This window comes from Sorex fumeus, unplaced genomic scaffold (assembly GCF_029834395.1).
Source record: "Sorex fumeus unplaced genomic scaffold, SorFum_2.1 ptg000044l, whole genome shotgun sequence".
NCBI classification, from domain to species: domain Eukaryota; kingdom Metazoa; phylum Chordata; class Mammalia; order Eulipotyphla; family Soricidae; genus Sorex; species Sorex fumeus.
In genome coordinates, this window is record NW_026606101.1 from 29,838,124 (window position 1) to 29,859,322 (window position 21,199).

The window sequence follows — 21,199 nt, forward strand, 5'->3', positions numbered from 1 at the left end:
TCATCACAACTTGTTCCAGATCAGTTGCAATTGAACCTAAAAGTCATTCTAAGACATAACTCCAGGAAGTCTTTAGCAATGCATTGGAAATGACTCTAGAGATGAATCCAATTATAATGTTAGATTCTAGGAAATAGACATGTCAATAATTTCTACAATTATCGGTATTTCAGTAACATAATGATTTTTATAGGGATGACAAGTGAATGTTTGTCAATTTTTCCTAGCCATTCGATAACACTTGAAACCTTTTCTATTACTGGACATTTCTTGTTTTATGAATAACATGTCCACATGCAGAAAGCGCACAACTCATGTTTCCTCTTTCTTACAAATTAACCCCCTGCCTATCTTGTGCACATGTGAAAAACTACTGATTGAAAGAGAATAGTAGTGTTAATTAAGCACGTCACAGATTCCAGTTTTGGCTAAAGAGAGGTTGTTCAATTATACAGCATACTAGAACACAAACTGTGATGGTTCTAGCACAGGGCTACTGATATTAATTGTATCAATAGCTGATGCATCTTAATACTGCTGCCATCAGGAGTGGGAGCCTGGTTGGAGTAGAACTGTTCTGTGTTGGTGGCATTTTTATTGCCTTTGTAGCCTCTAGGCTTTTGCTCTGTCCTCAAGTAGATTCTTCAGTACTTTGTAGTACCTTTCTTTTATGCTTAAACTGACTAAAGTGGATCCTATTTGCTATTGATAATTCTGAACCAGTGGTTTAAAATAAAAATGAAAAGCTCCAGGGGCTGGAGTTAAGCAGGTAGGGCGTTTGCCTTGCATGCAGCTGATGTGGCATCTAATATGGTCCCTCATAACCATGAACTCAGATCCAAGAGTAAGCTCTGAGCATTGCTGGGTATGGTGCCCTTCCCCCCAAAAAAAGCTCCGATTCTTATTCCCTTCACATATTAGTTATCAACTGGTACTTAATAAATAACCTAGTGACATAATAAAAACAAAATGATATCTCACAGTTTCTTTGGATCAGAAATATTAAGCAATAATGTAATAGAATCTCAGCAGAATATGAGCTGGTGTAGAAGTGCTCTGAGGCTTTTACTGGAACTAGAGCATACTTACAGCACAGAAACAAGTTGGGACTAGTTGGAGTAGTTGGTCATAAAGTCCCGTAATGTAGCACTGGCTAGAGGTTTTCTTGGATAGTCTCCAGCATTTGGTTGGATTTCCCCAGGAAAAAAAGAATTTAGGATATAGAACCAGCTAGAACCTTTCCTTTCTATGATTCAGGCTGAGCCATTACACTAATACAACTACCACATGCTGTCAAAGAGAAGCCAGTACCTAGTCTTTTCAATGAAGCTACTGCATTAAAGACACAGAGATCCAGAGTTTTTTTTAAAGTGTCATGGAAAAGTGTCTAAATCCAACAGGATTGATGTGTTCCATCTTCATACAATAGGGATCAATTCCCAGCATCCCATATGATCCCCCCGAGCACCGCCAGGAGTAATTCCTGAGTGCATGAGCCAGGAGTAACGCCTCAGCATTGCTGGATGTGACCCAAAAATCAAAAAACCAACCAAACAAACAAAAAACAAAGATTAAGGTGTTTTCTGTGCATACAATGCACCCCAATTTGATACCCAGATTTCTATGGCCCCTGAGCACCACCAGGAGTGCTCCTAAGCACATAGTCAGGAATATTTCCTGAGCATCACCAGGTATGACCCAGTCCCCTTCCCCACCAAAAAAAAAAGAGTTAAAGACAATACCCAAGAAAGGAGGGCACTATTTCCTCTTAAAACATTTAAATTTTATGAGCAAACAGGAAGAGGATGGTCACAATTTCTTGTTCCAGTACCCGAATGAGTCCAAGTTCTGCTTGATACTGCACTTGCAGGGTTGCATTATAGACTCTTCCCCTTCACCTCCTTGCCCAGAAACACTATTGTGACAAGATGATCTGGGGCAAGTGTTATGCTTACCATTTTCCACATGCTATCTATTGGTGCTGGGAATCATACTGAAAGATCGCATCCACATTAAGTTGCCCTAAACATTCAGCTGAGGTTTGAAAACACATTTGAAAACAAACCCTAGATCAGCATAGCCAGCTAGCTAGCCCCTAGCTGACTCCAGATGCCTGAGCAATAAATGAGGTTTTGTGGTTGTTTGTTTGGCAGCATTATTGTGCATAGTCATGAAAAAGTGCTGATACAGGCACATTAGTGACACTGGGACAAATTTAGAGGATTATGAATTAGAATTTCAATGAGAATTACTAAACCCAGTTTTCTAAATGGTTAATACTACAATTCATATATAAAAAAGGAGTTCTGCCTTTGAGACTTATATTCTAATAACATACAGAGTGAAACCATTGACTTATTTGTTTCTTTTGCAAAATAAGCTCCGGAATAAATACATGTCGTTGCTCTTATTCTGACTTATTTTCAAGTTGTTTTAATGTGCAGAAAGCAGAATTGTTTTTCTAAATTTTTTCAATTAAAAATACTGTTTTATTAAGTATCATTTTACGTATAATTTCCAACCATTTTTAACTGCTCAGTTTGGTTAGTTTTAATAACTGGTATGCAATACCATCACACTTGAAACGTAGCATATGCCCATTATTTTTCAAAGTTCGTTCATGTCATATGCTCTTTTGAACTAATTTTTATTAAAGTTAAAATGCAGAGCAGAAAAAAAGCATAAAATATACGTTTGCAGCTTCCCAATGTGTATCCATTCATAAGGAATCTTCACAATGGTACCAGTGATTCAAATCAAGAAGTAGAGCATGGAAAACACTCCAGGGTTCCCACATGTTTATATTTCTTGATGATAACCACTTAATCTGGTTCTATTTTTTAGTTTTGGGGTCAGATTTGTGGCTCTTGCTGTGTTTACTCCTGACTCTGTGCAATGTTGTGGGATCATAGTTGGTGCTGGGAACCAAACTGAGGCTGGCCGTTTGTAAGGAAAGTTCCTTAGCTCCACTGAACCCCTGTTTATCTTTCCAACTTCTAACTTGGATTTTATCACCATAAATTTGTTGTCTGTGTTTGAACGTTAACATAAATGGAATCATGTAATTATTGCATTTGGTTTCTTTTATCAAAAACAGTGCTTGTGGGCCGTATTGATTGTCCAGTGTGGAGAGTGTTTGCCATGCAAGTAAATGGCTTATGGCTCCCAGAGCACAGCTGGTTATAATTCCTGTGTTCAGAGCCAGAAGTACCCTCTGAGCATCATCAGGAGTGACCCAAAAAGCTAAATAAATAGCTTAAAAAAAACAGCGCTCGTGAGGTTTTTCTCATATAGTCATTGTAGTTTGTTTGTTCTCCTTGCTAGTATTCTATTGTACAAACATCCCACAATTAATTATTTATCCATTCTATTCCTGATGTTGGAGGAATATTTGGTTTGTTTCTAGTTTTTAATTTCTATTATGAGTAGGCCTACTATTAAGACTCTGATGCATAAATGCTGCATGTTTTGGGGGGGTGACCATTTTTTTTAAGGGGGAGAGTTTAAACATAATAGAATGAAAAGATGCCCATTCATTATGATTCAATTAACTGCTTGGGAAAGTTGCCTTAAAAGAGCATAATTTTCAGAGATTTAGCCAACATAAGATGAGTCTTTAGGTTTATTTTGGCTTCATTTTATATCCCCCTCTCCAGTCTTTTCTCCCTATTTTCTCATACCTTTCCTTCTTTCCTCTTCCCTTCCTCCTTTTACTCACTATTAAATGGATATAAATTTCAATAACTGGTTGAACTGTTCTCAGATGACATTTTGTTGCTTTCTTTTCTCTTTTTTTTTTTTCATGAATGTGAAGATAAAGTCAAGTGATTTTCAATTTGCTCTAAACGGCTTCTTTTTCAGGGAAATCATTTTTGGCTTTCATAAACATTGAGACATTTTTGTTGTCTCAGATTCTGTCCTGCTTATTACATCCTGTCAGACAGGTCTCCATATGCCATAATGAAGGCTACAACAGCCATCACAGCCCACATCCTCTCCATCACTGAGACCCTGGTACTCCCGCCATTAGAAGCAACCTAACAATTCATCTGCCATTGTTGATGAGCAAGTTTCAATTTGGGATGGCCAGGCTGCAAAATGATCTACAAACGGCAGGCTGCAGGCTATTATTTTACAGACTATAGGCTAGTTTGAAAGTCCTGGTCCTTACAGGAAAGGTCATCTATTCAAAATTGAAATTATTTTTGTAAAAGGACTACTAGAGGACAACCCTTCACATGTTTGTAGGTGGCGGGGGGGTTACTAAGTCAGTTGTTTTCAATTCTTTAACTAAATTCTAGTTATTTAACTAACTTGATTCTGGTTATTTAACTAACTCTTAGTTATAAAATAACTAAGAGTTAGTTAAGTGATTCATTAAGACATTTTAAAAATGCCTGTTCTACCCATGCAGTCTGAAGTGGGCACAATGAATCATCTATTTCCCGTTGATCTTTTCTCAAGAGCCCTTAATGTCACAGTCAAGTTCATCTCCATGCACAGCTTCATGGTAGGTCCTAAGGGGTAAAAAAACTTCCAGTCAGCCTTTGATTTCATCATCTTTGGTTACTGATGAAGTTCAGAGCAGGCTACTCCCAAAGATGTTACTGTGACATACTGATTATTTTGACATAAAGTGTAACACTCCTTTATTTGCCTGGAAGTAGAAAATACATTTCAGTGCGAAGGTCACCTTCCCTGAACTAGGCAGCAGTTATGGACAAGAAAAGGCTCATAACAAATTTTGCTACTTATTTTCTCTAATTTACCATCAGTACAATTTGTCTTATTAATAGTTCATGAATTTATTCTTTTCTCATCAAAAAGTTATTAAAGACTGCCTGCTTTGGTCACTTCCCTGGTCTTTCTATTTTTATTTCTTTATGTGCGTTTCTGTAAATCTGAAATTAGTTTATCTTCTGTTAATTAGTCTTTTATTACAGGTCAGCAAAACTGATTTCTTACCCTGTGGTTGAGCTACTGGGTCAATAATTTAACTCAGCTTTGTAGGATTTGAAATTAGCAGAAGGTACCCCAGGGCTGATGGAAGTTTATCTTCTCTGCAGAGCTATTGGCCTGTCCTGAATGGAAGCTACAAGGAACCAGAGTTCTCCCATTTTAAGTTCTATTGCTTTCAGGTTGGAAAATAGCTTCTTCTTTCCTCTGGTTATCTTGATTTTAGCCAACACAGACCCTTTTTTGACAACTTCTCTAGGAACTTATGAGCAGCCCTGGAAGAGAAGTCCTCATTTAGAAAAGTTTTAGATCATGTTTCTGAGAGATGCCTCCAAGAAGTGGGGGTTCGAGGTTGTGTTTCTCTTCCTTAATGAAGATTGGACTCTGGGGTACATAGGATTTGGTGTTACAATCACATCTCTTTGAGTCAGAAAACCTAGTTAATAGAAGTTCTTTGCATTTCTATTTGCATAGTCAGGAGACAAATATAGTGAAATAAATAGCCTTTTAATTTAATTGGCTTCCCAGCGTGGATCCAAAAATAGAAGGCACAATCCATCTCAAATTACTGTAGAAATTACTGAGATTCAAAGTCCAGTACATAATCAGTCCACAAAGTGTTAGTATCTTTATCTCTGATACCAGACTGCCCTCCGAAACCAAGATAGAAGAGGGATGTGGCTAGTCCCAAATGCACTCTTGAACCTATTCATGATTAGCTATGATTGTATTCACTTCTTAAAATACAAATGATGTGGAGTAAAGGGCTTTGAATGAAATGCTAGCAGATATTTTTGTATTTTGGAAAATCAAAATAAAGCTACTACAGAGGAAAAAAAAGAGGTGCTGTTATAGTGAAAATTGGTGGTCAGGTTTTTGAGGGCAAGCAGACAAAATTTGAAAGTGAGGGACAGGAGAGCAAATGGCTGAACTAAGTCAAAGACTTCATTTAGGAAAACAGAAAGGGAGGGAGAGTAAGTAGGGAATTACTCCAGTTATGCAACAGGGTCTCCTAAAGCAGGATTCCAAAGAAAGGCTGAAGCCCTTCCTCTTCTAAAACTTTTTAACAAAGGCGAGTGAGTGAGCACTTCTCTATCATGCCCTGAGAATGTGGGGCATTAAAATGGGGGAGAGGATGATGAGATGATGATCTACTGGTGTCCAGTTACAGCAGGGCCGAGGTCATCAAAGTTATTAGGCACCACCTAGGTCTCCCTTGTGACTGTGACTTTCCATACTGAGTGATTCCTTTATGTAAGGACCATCTTCCTAATCTTGCCCTGCCCATTCCTCTTGTCTCTGGTAAGACTTGTACCCTCCCCTCTTTTTTTTTGCTTTTGGGGTCAGATATGGTGATACTCAGGGATACTGACTCTGCACTCAGGAATTACTCCTGGCAGTGCTCAGGCGGGGAGCATATGGGATGCCAGGGATTGAATCCAGGTCAACGCATGGAAGGTAAATGCCTTATCCGCTGTACTATCACTCCAGCCACAGTACTTGTTGACTTTTAAGGATGAACATCTAAGAAATTAAGCACTCGAGTGATAGTGGGTAGGACATTTGCCTTGCATGTAGCTGACCTCAGTTCAATTCTCAGCATCCTATATGGTCCCCTAAGCCCTCCTGAATTTAAAGCCAGGGTAGGCTGAGCACCACAAGGTGTAGACCAAAACCATGCCACCACCACATGCACCTCCCCCCAAAAGAAGTAAGCATGGGTTGATAACTATAAACAGTTGGTGCATATAAACACTTGGTACAAAGACTATCAGAAAATCTTATCATCTCAATTTCTCTTTTAGGACTGAGATCCTGTTGGAGCATATAAGGTTAAACTTGCTTTTGCATTGGATGTGAAGAAAAGGGGGGAAGTTATGAACATTACAGGACAGTATTCTAAACTTTGTACATCTAAGCTGGGTGTTAGTGTCTCTTGGTCTACCCCCATAGCAGAACTTGGGCAAGAAGACAATGTGAAGGAGTGTCTGATGTTGCTAGGGAGAGAGTGACACACTTATGGAAAGAAGTTTAACTTTGATGAGAACAAATGCTCTCTTCAAAGGATCTTGTCTTACTCTATGACTCAAGAAAATTCTCATGTCTAGCATCTATGAAAAGTTTATTTTTCTTCAATGTCAAATAAAATAAGTACTATTGGTTAAACACTCTATTTTTTAGAATTTTGGTTGAATTTAAGTATGGATGGGAAAAAGACAAATCATTAAAATAAGTTTAATTTTTAAAATATTTTAAAAAGAATAAATGGCAGAACCAGAGGTCCAAAGAGAAGAAAATAATCACCTATCCTTGGGAAGTTTACAACTGCCTACGTGATTCAGCTTCCCTGCTGGTAAGAAAAAATAACTTCCTTAGAGATGTCCTCAAGAGCAATAAATTGTCTTTTAGCCAAGGTTTTGTATTTCTTTTTAAACTTACCCTCCAATACCCATGATTCTTGGAAAAAATTATGTAAGAAGATGTTGTGAAATTCAATTTGGTCATGCCCCACTACCATCCCTAAACTTTCCTGGTGCTTCTTTCACAATCTTTCATCAATTTCCCAGCCTTATTGAAACCAATCCTCTGTGTCAATATTTTTAGTGAATTGTTTCTTTTAATAGTTAGAGGCAGTTATTATCATTTACCCATCTTACAGGTGAAGAAAATAAGTCTTTAGAGATGTAACTATCATGTACTCATATTTTAGCTGGGGATTCCTAGCAAAGGAACAGCCTCTATATTTTTAATAACTATGGTTCTGTCAGAGATGTTCCAGATGTAGAAGGGATTGGAACTTTAGATGTACTTTAGGTGAATTATTGCCAGTGCATACTGCTCTTAGAATCTCTAACGCAGAAAGAGGTGAATCTATTTTCAGTGGAGAAGCGGTGATGAACTTTGGAGCAATAAAACTGAAGTCTGGTTCTACGCTTTGTAAGCAGAGTTTCTTTATATTGGAAAACCTTTTCATCTCCCTGTGATGGCAAGTGTGCCATTATAGGATGTAGCACTATAGCACTGTCCTCCCATTGTTTGTCAATTTGCTCCAGCCAGCATCAGTAACGTCTCCATTGTAAGACCTATTGTTACTGTTTTTGGCATATTGAAAACCCCACGGGGAGCTTGCCAGGCTCTGCTGTGCGGGCGGGATACTCTCGGTAGCTTGCCGAGCTTTCCAAAAGGGATGGAGGAATTGAACCAGGGTCGGCCATGTGCAAGGCAATTGCCCTACCCACTGTGCTCTCCAGCCCATTATAGAATGTAGAGTCAGAAAACAGGATTGGCAGTAGAAGGAAGCATTTGGGGGTTGGAGAGATATCACAATGGGTAAGGAACTACCATTGCATTCAAATAATCCAGGACCACTTGGTCCTGAGCACCACCAGGAGTGATGCCTAAACCCAGAGTTAGGAGTAAGCTGCCTCTAGGCAAAAAAAAAGAAAAATCAATACCCCAACCCATAAATGAATAAGAAGGAAAGAACCATGATATCATTCAAAGAAGACATTCTAGCCAAGTCTTGCTGTCCTATAACTCAAGCAGGGCCTGCTTTGGACTTCAGGTACTTCCATCTATGACACGAAGGTTTCTCATTGGATGATTGTTAAGGTCTCTGTCTAAGCCAATTTGTTTGTTTCTTTGGAAAAGGAATGAAATTCCAATTTATTATGCATGGTACCAATTGGAAACCTTTCTGTTCAAAGGTTTCCAATCAACTTAAATTTCTTTTTTTCACTACTGTCTTAATCTCTCTCACCTTTGGGATCATTTCTGATTTCCCTCTTGTGCTATTAATAATTAATAATGCACGCGTTTAGAAGTCAGTGGTAATATGTTTTGATTTTATCGTTTTCTTCTCATGAATTATGGATATCATTAAAAAGTGATTTTTTAAAAGTCCAAGAAGGGAACAGAAGTTGATGGGAGGTCAGAGGAGATGAGAGGCCCTGCGATCTTGCTTCTGCCATCATCTGTCAGGCTTAATAAATAGCTTTCAGCTTGAAGGAGTTTGAAACTGCTGGTAGCTTCTGCTCTTTCTCTATGCTTCTCTTTGTAGGTGGGAAGTTACTGCTGCAGCTGGAATATAAATTTATACTAGAGTCTTGTACTTCTCCATCTGCCAGGAAGAACATCATGATAGGGAAGCAGGTCTTAGAAGCCTTTTAGGAAGATAAATGCCACAATTGCCCCTGTGTGAACACACTCAAATTATGTATAGAATTGGATAAGAAAGTAGAAAGGCTCACATTAACAGTATCTATGATCACCTATGTGACTTTGAACAAGACCATAAATAAGCAGTATTTTTTAATTAAAAAAATTAAATAGTGAATCTTGGGTAGAACATATGCTTTTATATGGAGTGCCTCAGTTTGACCCCCTTGCACCTCTAGGAATGGTCCCCATTATAAATATTGTTTAAAACATAAAATGAAAATAAAATGTCAAAACAATGCCAGATTCACTTAAATTACTATTTTGAAGGTAGAATGAAACTTTAAATGTTAAAAATAAAACAAAATTGGCATTCATTAAATACCTATTCTTTGAAAGACATTAAGAAAATGAAAAGGCAAATCACAAACTGGGAGAAAATATTTGCTAAACATAGCTAGCAAAGAACTTTTAAAAACTAAAATATGCAAAGAACGCTTACAGTACAATAATAAGACAAAGAAACAAACACTATGATCCCATTGTTCATCCATTTGCTTGAGCGGGCCCAGTAATGTCACCATTTTGAGACTTGTTGTTACTGTGTATGGCATATTGACTACATCACAGGTAGCTTGCCAGGCTTTTCCGTGAGGGCAAGATACTATTGGTAGAATGATGGGTCTCATTCTCCAAACCCTAAAAGAGCCTTGAATATGGCACTTTTTAATATCTCTGGTCTAGGACGAAGGAGACATTACTGGGGCCTGCTCGAGGCAATCAACGAACAACAGGATGATCGTGATCATGATCGTTTACAAAGGTTATATATATATATAATATATATATGCATATATATACAATAATTACATAGAAAATCAACATCAGTAATCGTCAGACATATGTGCATTGAATCCACATGCTAGGTACCACTGCAGATTCATTATACTGTCTAATATTTTTCAAAAAAGATACGTTGACAATACCAAGTGTTGGCAATAATGTGAAATGACTGGAACTGACATTTCCTATTAGTAAGAATGAAAATGGAAATGACTTCTTTGGAAATAATTTGAGAGATTCTTATGTTAGATCACAAACTTTTTTTTTTTAATTTATTTATTGAGTCACTGTGGGAAACGTTACAAAGCTTTCAGGTTTAGGTCTCAGTCATGCAAATATCAAACACATTTCCCTTTACCAATACTTATTTTTTACCATGAAGAACCCCAATAAAACCCCACCCCCCACCCCTCCCAGTCCCTGTGAGGCAGATGAATTCTAGTTAACACTCTATCTGCTTTGATTAGATTCATTGTTTCAATAAAAGATTCACCACTATTATTTAGAGTTTACCGCCCCCCCCCCCCCCCCAATCAGACATGCTGAAAAAGCATTGTGAAGTGATTTGCTTTCTACAGCTGGGTTCAAGAATTAAATGTTGGTTTTGGATTTCTGCTATTTTACGTATTGACCCTGGAAGTATTTCTACTGAAAGTAAGATAGTTAAGAAATTGGTTTCTATGCTCTGGAGTCGTGGCCGTGCTGGAGAGCTGCTCGTGGGGGGCAACTGGTGGCCTCGGTAGGGCATGAAGGGCGACCCGAAACGCCCCCCTTCCCATGAGGTTTTAGTCGCCCCCACACCCCCGGCTCATACCTGCTGTCCACAAGGCTCCCATGCGGCTGCCATCCTTCTTTCCAGAGAAGAGAGGGCAAATGGGGCAACACCCTTTCCCCTCCGGACAGACATGATGGCCTGGATTAACGCATAGTCCATTCAGTTTTCTGCTCCAAGCTGCTGGGTTCTGCATTAAGTCCTTGTGCTTCTGGGGCTGTGGCCATGCTGGAGAGCCGCTCGTGGGGGGCAACTGGTGGCCTCGGTAGGGCGTGAAGGACAGACCAGAACGCCCCTCTTCCCATGAGGTTTTAGTTGCCCCCACACCCCCGGCTCATACCTGCTGTCCACAAGGCTCCCATGCGGCCGCCATCCTTCTTTCCAGAGAAGAGAGGGCGAATGGGGCAACACCCTTTCCCCTCCGGACAGACATGATGGCCTGGATTAACACATAGTCCATTCACTTTTCTGCTCCAAGCTGCTGGGTTATGCATTAAGTCCTTGTGTTTCTGGGGCTGTGGCCGTGCTCCAAACTTAACTCTGATTTTCAGGGAGAAACGTTGGGTGATTTACTTCCCATTGATCACTTTGTATATAGAGAGATATCGCGCAGCTGCATAAGCAGCCACGCGGTTTTGAAGAAAAGTCCTAGTTCCCGCATACTCGAGCTGTGCTTGTAGAGGCTTCTGGCCACCGGGGTTCCATCTAGGGGAGGTGGGATGTGGTACCTACCCCATCTGGGACTTCCCGTTGATCTCGGCTTTTTTTGGAACCTGTTTTTTTTTTTTCCTCTGGGAGCTGTGGATCCCGCCCTCCATGTGGTCCTTCTCTTCGGCTGTATGCTGTAAAGATGGCGCTGGGGGGCGGGCTGTGGGCGTGACTTCTGAAATCAGAGGTTTCCTGGGAGCCGGGGTGGTCGTGGCGGTTTTGAGGAAAAGTCCTAGTTCCCGCATACTTGAGCTGTGCTTGTAGAGGCTTCTGGTCACCGGGGTTCCATCTGGGGGAGGCGTAGATCAGAAACTTACCATTTCGTGCCTAGGTGTTTATCCAGTAAGAGTTAAACATGTTCACTTTTTAAATTCTTTATGTTTATTTTATTGTTTAATTGAGTTACCACGAGATACGCAGTTAAAGATCTGTTCATGATCGGGTATCAGTCATACAAAAATCCAACATCCATCCCTCCACCAGTGTCCATTTTCCCACCACCAGTGACTCCAGTTTTCCTCCCGCCAATCCTCATCCCATAGTCTGTCTCTATGGCAGGCACTTTTTTCATCTCTCTCTCTCTCTCTTTCTCTCTCTCTCTCTGTCGATCTCTCTGTTCTTCTGGGCATTATAGTTTGCAACACAGATAATAAGTGGTTATCATGTTCCTTTACCTGCTTTCAGCACAGAGTTCCTATCCAGAATTCCAGAATGAAGTTGATATTTTCCCCTCTTTTTGGGTCATATCTGGTGTCGCTCAGGGGTTACTCCTGGCTTTGCACTCCGGAATTACTCCTGGCAGTGTTTTGGGGACCATGCTGGGGATTGAACCAGGGTTGGCTAGCCACATGCAAAGTAAATGCCCTACCTGCTGTACTATCACCCTGGCTCCAATGTTCACTTTTTTGTTGTTCACTTTTTTGTTTAGAGCATCTATGTTAATAACTATTCAAAACTTGAAACACTTTGATTGTGTATCAGCTGATTTATAGATGAACTAATAATGGCACATCCGTGGAATTACTGGATGCAATGAAAAGGGGTTCACTTAAAAAAAAAAGACCCAGGGTCAGTGACCTCTGTGATTATATATACATATATACACATACATATTATATATACATATACATACATATTATATATACATATATACACACACATGTATTCTATATACATTAGTAATAAAAATATTGTGGATGAAAAGATAAGGAAGATGTTTGATATATACATATATTTGATTTGTGGTTTGTGTTTACATATATAAATATAAACACATATAAATATATTATTTATATATACATATATAAATACAAATCAAGTATTTACTGGAAGAAGACAGTTGTTGCCTAGAACGAGAGAGTTGGTGGGGTTGATTGCACAAAAACACAAGGAAATTTTCTGGGGTGTTAAAAATATCTTTACTGTAGGGATGATAACACAGGTGTTTACAATTGCCAAAATATATAAAGAATATATACAAAATTAGTTCATTTTATTTCTTGGTTCCTTTTTCAATAATTTGTATTTCTGTGCTCAATCTTCCTTATCTTTTTATCCACAATACTTTTATTGCTAATGTCATTAAGTTATTTTTTTAAATACAAAATTTGTGTTTCACTGCTATTTTATCAGTAGAAGTTAGACTTATGTCTTCTGTTGCCTTCTAAGTTTCTCTTTATGTTAATTCTATCATCCTTATCATTTCTCTTCCATAGATTATTTTTTCTTCATTTTAGACTTATAGTACTTTTTAAATTTTGCTTCCATAGATTGTTATTTTTATTTATTGTGGATTTAATTATACCTCTTTTTTTGCATGCTTGCTAATTTTTGTTTGACTATCAGACATTGTAAATTTTATATTATTTGGCACTAATTTTTCAGTATTTCTATAAATATATTAGAATTTTACATTTAGACATTACTTTGTTCATTTCAGGTGAATGTTTAAACTATTATTAGGTAGATCAGAACCATTATTCTGGGCTAATTTGGTTACATTACTGAGAAAACACACTTCTGTGTACTCAACCAGATCTCAACAAAATGTGTACAAACAAATGAGTACTCAGTAGTCAACCAAATGTGCATTATGGGTTTCTCCATTCTGTTGTTGGAAATGTTAATTATTTCCAATCTTGTATAAGCACTGTGTGCTTCACCAATTGCACCACAGGACCACTTTCCAATTCTGAATGAATTCTGAGTGATTTCCATTTGCTTCTTTCTAGTGGTTCTTTCTCTGACCTTGGATACTTTCCTACATGCACAGGCTTACTAACACTCAAGAAAAGACTAAGTGAAAACAAGTGCTGAACTCTGGCTCTCTCTCTCTCTCTCTCTCTCTCTCTCTCTCTCTCTCCTCTTCCCTCTTTCTTTCTCTCCATGTGTGTTCTCTTTTTTGGTATTCTTTCCTTGAAAAATAGAGCCTCCTTGGTTAGTTCTCTCTACTAATTCTCTATGTGAACCCTTCCCCCCATGAGGCCTTAAACTCTCATTAGTAAATTAGGGCAATCATAGCTTCACCTTATTTGTTCATCTTTTCTTAAAGACCATTGACCTGCAGTATTTGGTTCTTGAGCCATACTTAGGTGTGCTCAGGGGATACTCTTGGTAGTGCTTGGCGGATCATGAAATGTTGGGATTCAAACTCAGATTGAACACATGCAAAACAAGTGTTCTTCTGCTGAGCCATGTACCTGAGCCATATCCTACAATGCTTGCTATTCAGTGTCTGATCAAACCTTATTTCCTATATGCTATCCAATGTTCCACTTGTCAAAAATAGTGGGGTTTTCCTTCTTCCCGTACCAACAAGACCTCGAGTTTCAGACCACAAACAGCTCCTCCGGCGCCTGAAGAGTCATGAATCCAGAGGCACACAAACCAATTTCGTAACCTAGTGGCTTCTGGCAGAAATGCTTTTGGACTGTGAATTAACCTATGGCCCCATGCCATCCTGTGTGGGAAAGGGCATTGTCCCTTCCACCTTTTCCCCTTGGTGGCATGGTGACCACCATCTTTCAGAGCCTATTGGACAGAGAGGTATGAGCCTGCAGTGATGAGACACACGAGGTCTCACAGGATGGGGGCTGGAACTGGCCCTTCTCCCCACCCTGATGAGACCCCAAGTTGCTGCCCATGAATGGCTCTTCCGACTCCTGAACGGCCATGATCCCAGAGGCACACAAATCAATCTCGGAACCCAGTGGCTTTTGGCAGAAATCCCTCCAGACTTAATTACTAAAATATCAGAAATCCAAAATCGTGTAGCTGCTGTCACAGCCACGCAACATCATATGCTCTTCATAATCAGCAATAGAAAACAAATTGTCTAATGATGCCTTTTCAGCAGGTCTGATTGTTGGGGGAAAATTCCAAATAATAATGATGGGTCTTCTGTCTAAAAATTGAATGTAATCAAAGTAGAGAGAGAGTAATGTGGAAGTCATCTGCCACACAGGCGGGGGGGTCAAGTGGGATGGGGGTATACTGGGGTTCTTGATAGTGGAAAATGTGAACTGGTGAAGGAATGGGTGTTTGATCATTGTATCAGTGAGACTTAAACCTGAAAGCTTTGTAACTGTCCTCATAGTGATTCAAGAAAAAATAAATAAATAAATAAAATAGTGGTGATGTAGGCAGGTAGACAGGGAGGGCCCCCTCCCAAGGCAACGACAAAAGCCAGCCCTGCAGAAAATAGCAAAACAGGAACTAAGGCTTGATAAGACCCTCACCTGACTCCAGCAACAGATCCAAAGAAGCTCCTCTAGGAACAAAAGGCCAGGAAAGGAATTTCAAAGAAGACCATAGCCACACCCATCCTCCCTGGCAACCTCCTTAGCAACGGGACATTTACCTGGGAAGAAGCCCCACATGGGGGCAGGTTGGAGGAACCCTATAAAGGCCACCTTGAACAAAGGAAGCGCGCGCATTTGCTGCCTGAGCCCATGTGCTGCTTGTGCCCACGTGGCCGAGCACATGTGGTTCCCGAGCACATGTGTCGCCCGCATCTCCCCTCTTGAGATGTGTACTTTCATGCTTTCGTGTCTAACTTTACTCTCTCACTCCCTCTCCCTCCCTCCATACCTAAAATCCTCCAAATAAAATCTATTTACTTCACTGCTTGTCTACTCCTGGAATTCCTTTCTGTGAGGCGAGACAAGAACCCAGCAACCCTGGGTCCCGAGTGGCAGAGGCGGGTGGGGAGAAAGTGACTGTCTTTCTCCTCCCCGCTTCACATAAGTCACCCGTGGGGCCCACCGACATCAGTGGGATTTTGATACTCCATAACATCTGCAAGCTCCAAATGGCTGTATTTTACCTCATATAAGTTATACTTTAATAGATGTTATCCATGAGGTTGCACCATATCCTAAACACAGGACAGCTTTGTACAACTCTGCCATATTGTATAGAGATTGAAAGTTGACGAGAAAAAAACTGCCTAGAAATTCAAAAATGGCATATTGGTGATTTACTTAGTCATACATGACTATGAATCAGTCATAAGAGCCCTTAAAACTCTATTTTAAATTTTGTTTGTATTTTTGCTTTATGTTCCCCAGATGAATGCAATCTTTCTGTGTCTATCCCGCTCTTTCTGACTCATTTCGCTTAACATGATACTTTCCATGTAGTCCCACTTGTATGTAAATTTCATAACTTCATCTTTTGTAACAGCTACATAGTACTCCATTGTGTAAATGTACCAAAGTTTCTTTAACCAGTCATCTGTTCTTGGACACTCAGGTTTTTTCCAGATTCTGGCTATTGTAAAGAGTGCTGCAATGAACAAACAATTGCAGATGTCACTTCGACTATACCTTTTTGCCTCTATAACTGTACCTCATGGTTTTTCACTAATAAAAAAAGAAAAAAAATCAAAGCACAAAAAAAAATAAAAATAAATTTTGTTTGTATTTTTTTCACTACCTGGTTTTGTTCATAGTAGGATAGGAATGCTGAGAGTCCATTTACCCTTTAAGAAAAAAAAAACTTAAAGGAGTGACTTCTATATTGCTTTCCAATATATCCAGCAAGATCAATCTCTAGATATTAACCATTGTAATTGTTGGGATTGGGAGTTCCCTAGCCCTGGGAGGTGTGGAGAGACCAGATAGACACAATTCCTGCAGAAGTAAAAATGGGGTTTATTTAGACCAGCATGCTGGGGCTCCGCAGCATACCCCAAAGCAGACAGTGGCTGAGAGCCCTGAACTTCTTCAAAGGGGATCTTATATAGGCCTTCACTGGCCGTTACAGCAAAGCCCGCGCATTTCATAGCCAATAGATTTGTAACAACATATACTTTCTTAACCAATCCATTTAAAAGTACCTTACTCCTTAGCCTATAGATTCAAAGATCAGCATTTACATACATCGATTGTCAGCACAAGCAAGGTTATAGCTGGAATCATTAAGCCTTAGGTAATCTCCCTTGACCATCCTCATTTTGAGTTACCCAAGTCTGCAGGGTGCTTTAGTGAGAGAATACACTCCAGGAAAGGGCAATTTCCCCCAACCACCCGCATCCTGAGTTATCCTTTACCCAAATCTGCAGGGTGCTTTACTGAGACAATACATTTCAGGAACAGTAAATACACCTGAATCCTGTCACACTTGGTTTAGAAAGAAGTTATGCCCTGTTCACTTTCCAAGTCCCCTCTCCCCCAGGTGCAAAGCAGCCAAGCAGTTTTACAGAAAGCAATGTTGCAAGTTAGCTGAAGTACACAAAAATTTGATGCCCTAATATGGATTCTTTCAGTAATATGCTGGATATCACACACTTTGTTCACTTTCATCTCTAGTCTCGTATCTTCCTCACTATTCTATCCTACATTTCATATTCCTGATATCACCTCTCAAATAAGTCACTTGTGGCTGAATCCTTTTCTCAGGATCTGCTCTAGAGGATGCCTATCTAGAAAAGTAACTTATTATAATTAAGAAAGAACCACATTTCCAGAGAGATTATGGGGAATATTGTCTGCCATGGAGGCAGGGGGAGGTGGGAAAGGGGAGTATACCGGGGATATTGGTGGTAGGGAATGTGCACTGGTGGAGAGATGGGTGTTTGATCATTGTGTGATTGTAACCCAAACATTGAACTTGTAACTATCAAAAAAAAAATGGAAGCACCCTAGATCGCAACATAAGGATGTTTAAAGATGATAGTACACTCATGTAATACTTTGAGTCATTAAAATGTTGTTATATGTTAATATATTTTGACAGATGTCTTTGTTTTGAAGTACAAAAACTATATCATAAAGTAAAAACTTTAGTATGATCTTATACATTTTAGTTTTTTTAGAGTATAAAATAAATTTCTGTTTTATATATGTTTCCCATATATAAAAAGACTTAACCTGATGCATAATCTAAAACCTTCCTATTTTTCAGTAAGAATACAGTTGAAAGCCATACGCTAATATTTAACTGGAGATATACATGATATTATTCAAATAAAATCACACAACAAGGACCAATCCATGTATGTTTTAATCCTATTCTTATTTATTTATTTATGGCTTTGGGGGTCACACTCAGTGATGCTCAGGGCTTACTCCTGGCTCTGCACTCAGGAATTACTCCTGACAGTGCTCAGCTGGATGGAACATTTAGAATGCTAGGAATTGAGCCCAGGTAGGCCGCATGCAAGACAAATGCCTTTCCCACTGTCTAACACTCCTGCCCCTGTTTAAATCCCAATCTGTAACCAAATTTCCTTACAATATTACTTTATTTCAGAGGGATTTCTTCCTTCTTGTCTTACTATCCAATTCTAAAGTTACTCCCCACAATCTTAATGCAGTTTTTTTAATCAACATGTTTCAGCCTCAGTATAACTCACTTTTCAGCTTTGAATCTTATTTTACTTATGTGAATAAAGTTGTTCACTAGTTGTAGACAAATAAATGTTATCCATAGATCTTCCTGAATGCCACCAATTATGCTTTGAACATTCAAGTTTGAACACATAAATTGACTCATGAGGACAGAGTACTTTAAGACAAATTTGAATCAGAAGTAAAAGTTCTTCTGTTTCTTTTTCCTGCTCATCTTAATTTCTTTTTTTGTTAAGTTTAGATTTTCTTTATGGAAGAGATACCTGTTGCTTCAAAGAGATAAACTAAAGTGATAACTGATCTGTCTTCAAAGAAAGCATTTTAAAATTGGCTTGATTTTAAAGCTGGCATATAAGTAAAAATAAATAGTCTAAATTTTATTCCTTGACTGGATATCTTGGAGCTAGATATTCTCTTTTGTTGGGTTTTGGGCCTCACTTGGCTGCACTCAGGGCTTACTCCTGCCTCTGTGTCCAGGGATCATTCATGGTAGGATTTGGGGGGTTATTGGGCTCCTGGGCATTAAACTCAAGTCTGTTGCATACAAGACAAGCCCCCTACAGGCTGTACAGACAATGCTCCAGCCCTACACTATATAACTTTTATGTCAACCTAAGATAACCTTGCTAATTGATAGCAGAAAGGAAAAGAAGAGAGTTTATGTTTTCTAAATTTAAAGTTAACAACTCATCAATAAGAGTAACTGAGTCATTGCATTAAGTAACTACTCAAATTATTCAAGGATGGACCTGTCTTTCATTGTGTCCCCCCCTTTTTTTCACTTAAAGAAATAAAGACTGACAAGCCTTGTATTTAAAGTTTAAGGAGGGGTTCAGATCTCAAACGTGCTAATGTCAACTGTTAAGTGGAAAGGTTTCACTTTACAACTCAAAACAACTGCATGTAATCACAGAAGGATATTTTGGGAGTAAACTCCACATTACAACAGTATAAACCAAAAATTTCATAAGCAGTAAAAGGATAACAGCTATTTGAGATGGAGGTTGTGGAGACAGACAAGCTGGCAAGCTGTAATTGGGGATTTCAGTGAGTTTCTTCACAACTGTAGTTTTACAGGAAAGGGCCACTTGTTGAAACCTGGAGATGGTCCCAGGAACATTAACATGGTTCAGACAGTGTCTCAAATCTAGCCCAATTTGAAGTCCAAATTAGTCTCAAAATTCAGAGGTGTGTTATCAGGATAACCTGTGAGTTTTAATTCAAACAGAGTGTCTCACAGGAACAGTATTGTATCTATTCTTGTTTTTGGCCTGCTTATCAGTGTCTCTCCAAAAAAGTGTCTCCTTTTGCTAAAATAACTTGATCTCTCTATGGTTACCAGCTTTGTGTCAGTTTGGGTGCTGCTTTATCTTAAAGATCCTTACCTTTATATCAGCCAGGGTCATTACCATGTTAGCCCATTACAACATAATCAGTCCATATCATTAAAACACCAATATTTATAATATAAAGTCTTTTATGAGCTTGGAAGACCTATTCTCAGAGAAGTGAATTGTAAACCAGACTACAGTTTGGTATTATCTGAAGGATTTTTGAAAATTCTCAAATCTTATATTTTACTCTTTGCATGGTATGATTCCGAAAATTAGGAGTGGGGACAAAAGAAAGGTATTTTTAAATTGTTACCCGGGAAAAATTTTAAGGTAATCAACTGTTAATCCTTGGATTTGATGGGCAACCTGACAGGAGGAAATAGTAGGAAATGGAAAGTTTTCTTCCCATGGTCCTTATGAAGCAAATGTATTTCCTAGTGTGGTTGGTAAATTATTTCAAATAAGAAAATATGTTTTTTTCTTTTTTACTAGGACCCACACTTTTACTAGTATTTTCCTTTGGGGGTGAAAATAGGTTGGCATTGATCTTCTAGCTCCTCTAATATAATAATAAAAATAGCACAATAAGCCAAAACACACTTTTATCGGGGGTGAATAGTATGCCTGACTTTGCTCTTTGCTCTTCATCTTATTCTAGAGAAAAGCTTTCACATGTCGGCATTGTCAACATTTAATTTAAAACCCTTCCCCTCCTGTCTTTCCAACATAAGCTTAAATCACAATATTTTATCTCCTTTTCTAGTGAAAAATAGGGTTTCTCTATTGATAAGACTGACAGATTTTCCTCATCATTTGTTTGATTAAAAATTCTGAAAACTTTTAGGAGTCCTGCTGAAGGTTTCTACCCACAATTTTAAGGAAATACAAAACAAAAGTCTTAAAGTGCCAAGGAGTAGGCAGGTGTGTTTATATTGATGCTATCTATAGCTGCCATTTATTTTGCAGTTCAGTTCGGGAATGGGTTTCGTCATGCAGTGAACTTTAAAATTATGGAAATGTGAGATAGTGTTAGATTAAAATACTTTTTTGGCCCCAGATTAAGAGGATAATAGATGGGCTGTATGTACCAGGGAAACAGTTGGGGATAATGGACACTGTAGTTATAGTAAGGTGAACTACATAAATTGTAAGATGAGGTATATAAACTTAAAGTATACTGAGATCACGAACTGTCAACTTTACTGCAAACACATAAGCAAAACTATGAATAGTAATAAACTATAGTAATAAAAATTAAATATTTTTTCTTATATTTCTATCTTTGAACTTTGAACACTTTGCTTCTTGAGCCAGCTGTGTTCTTGGAGTTAGTAATGACAGATCTGAATTAGAGATGCTTTCAGTGAACAAGCCAGAGACCTCATTCATCCTGGATCCCTGGAGTTTATAGCAGAGAAAGTTCTCTAGGAGATGGGTTGAGAAACTATTTTCATAAAATATCGAATTATAATTATTTTAAGCCATGTTGGTGTATATTACCATTACTCAACATTGATGCTATAAGATAAAAGTTGTTATTGACAAATTGGTGCAACTGTGTTCCAGTAAAATTTAAT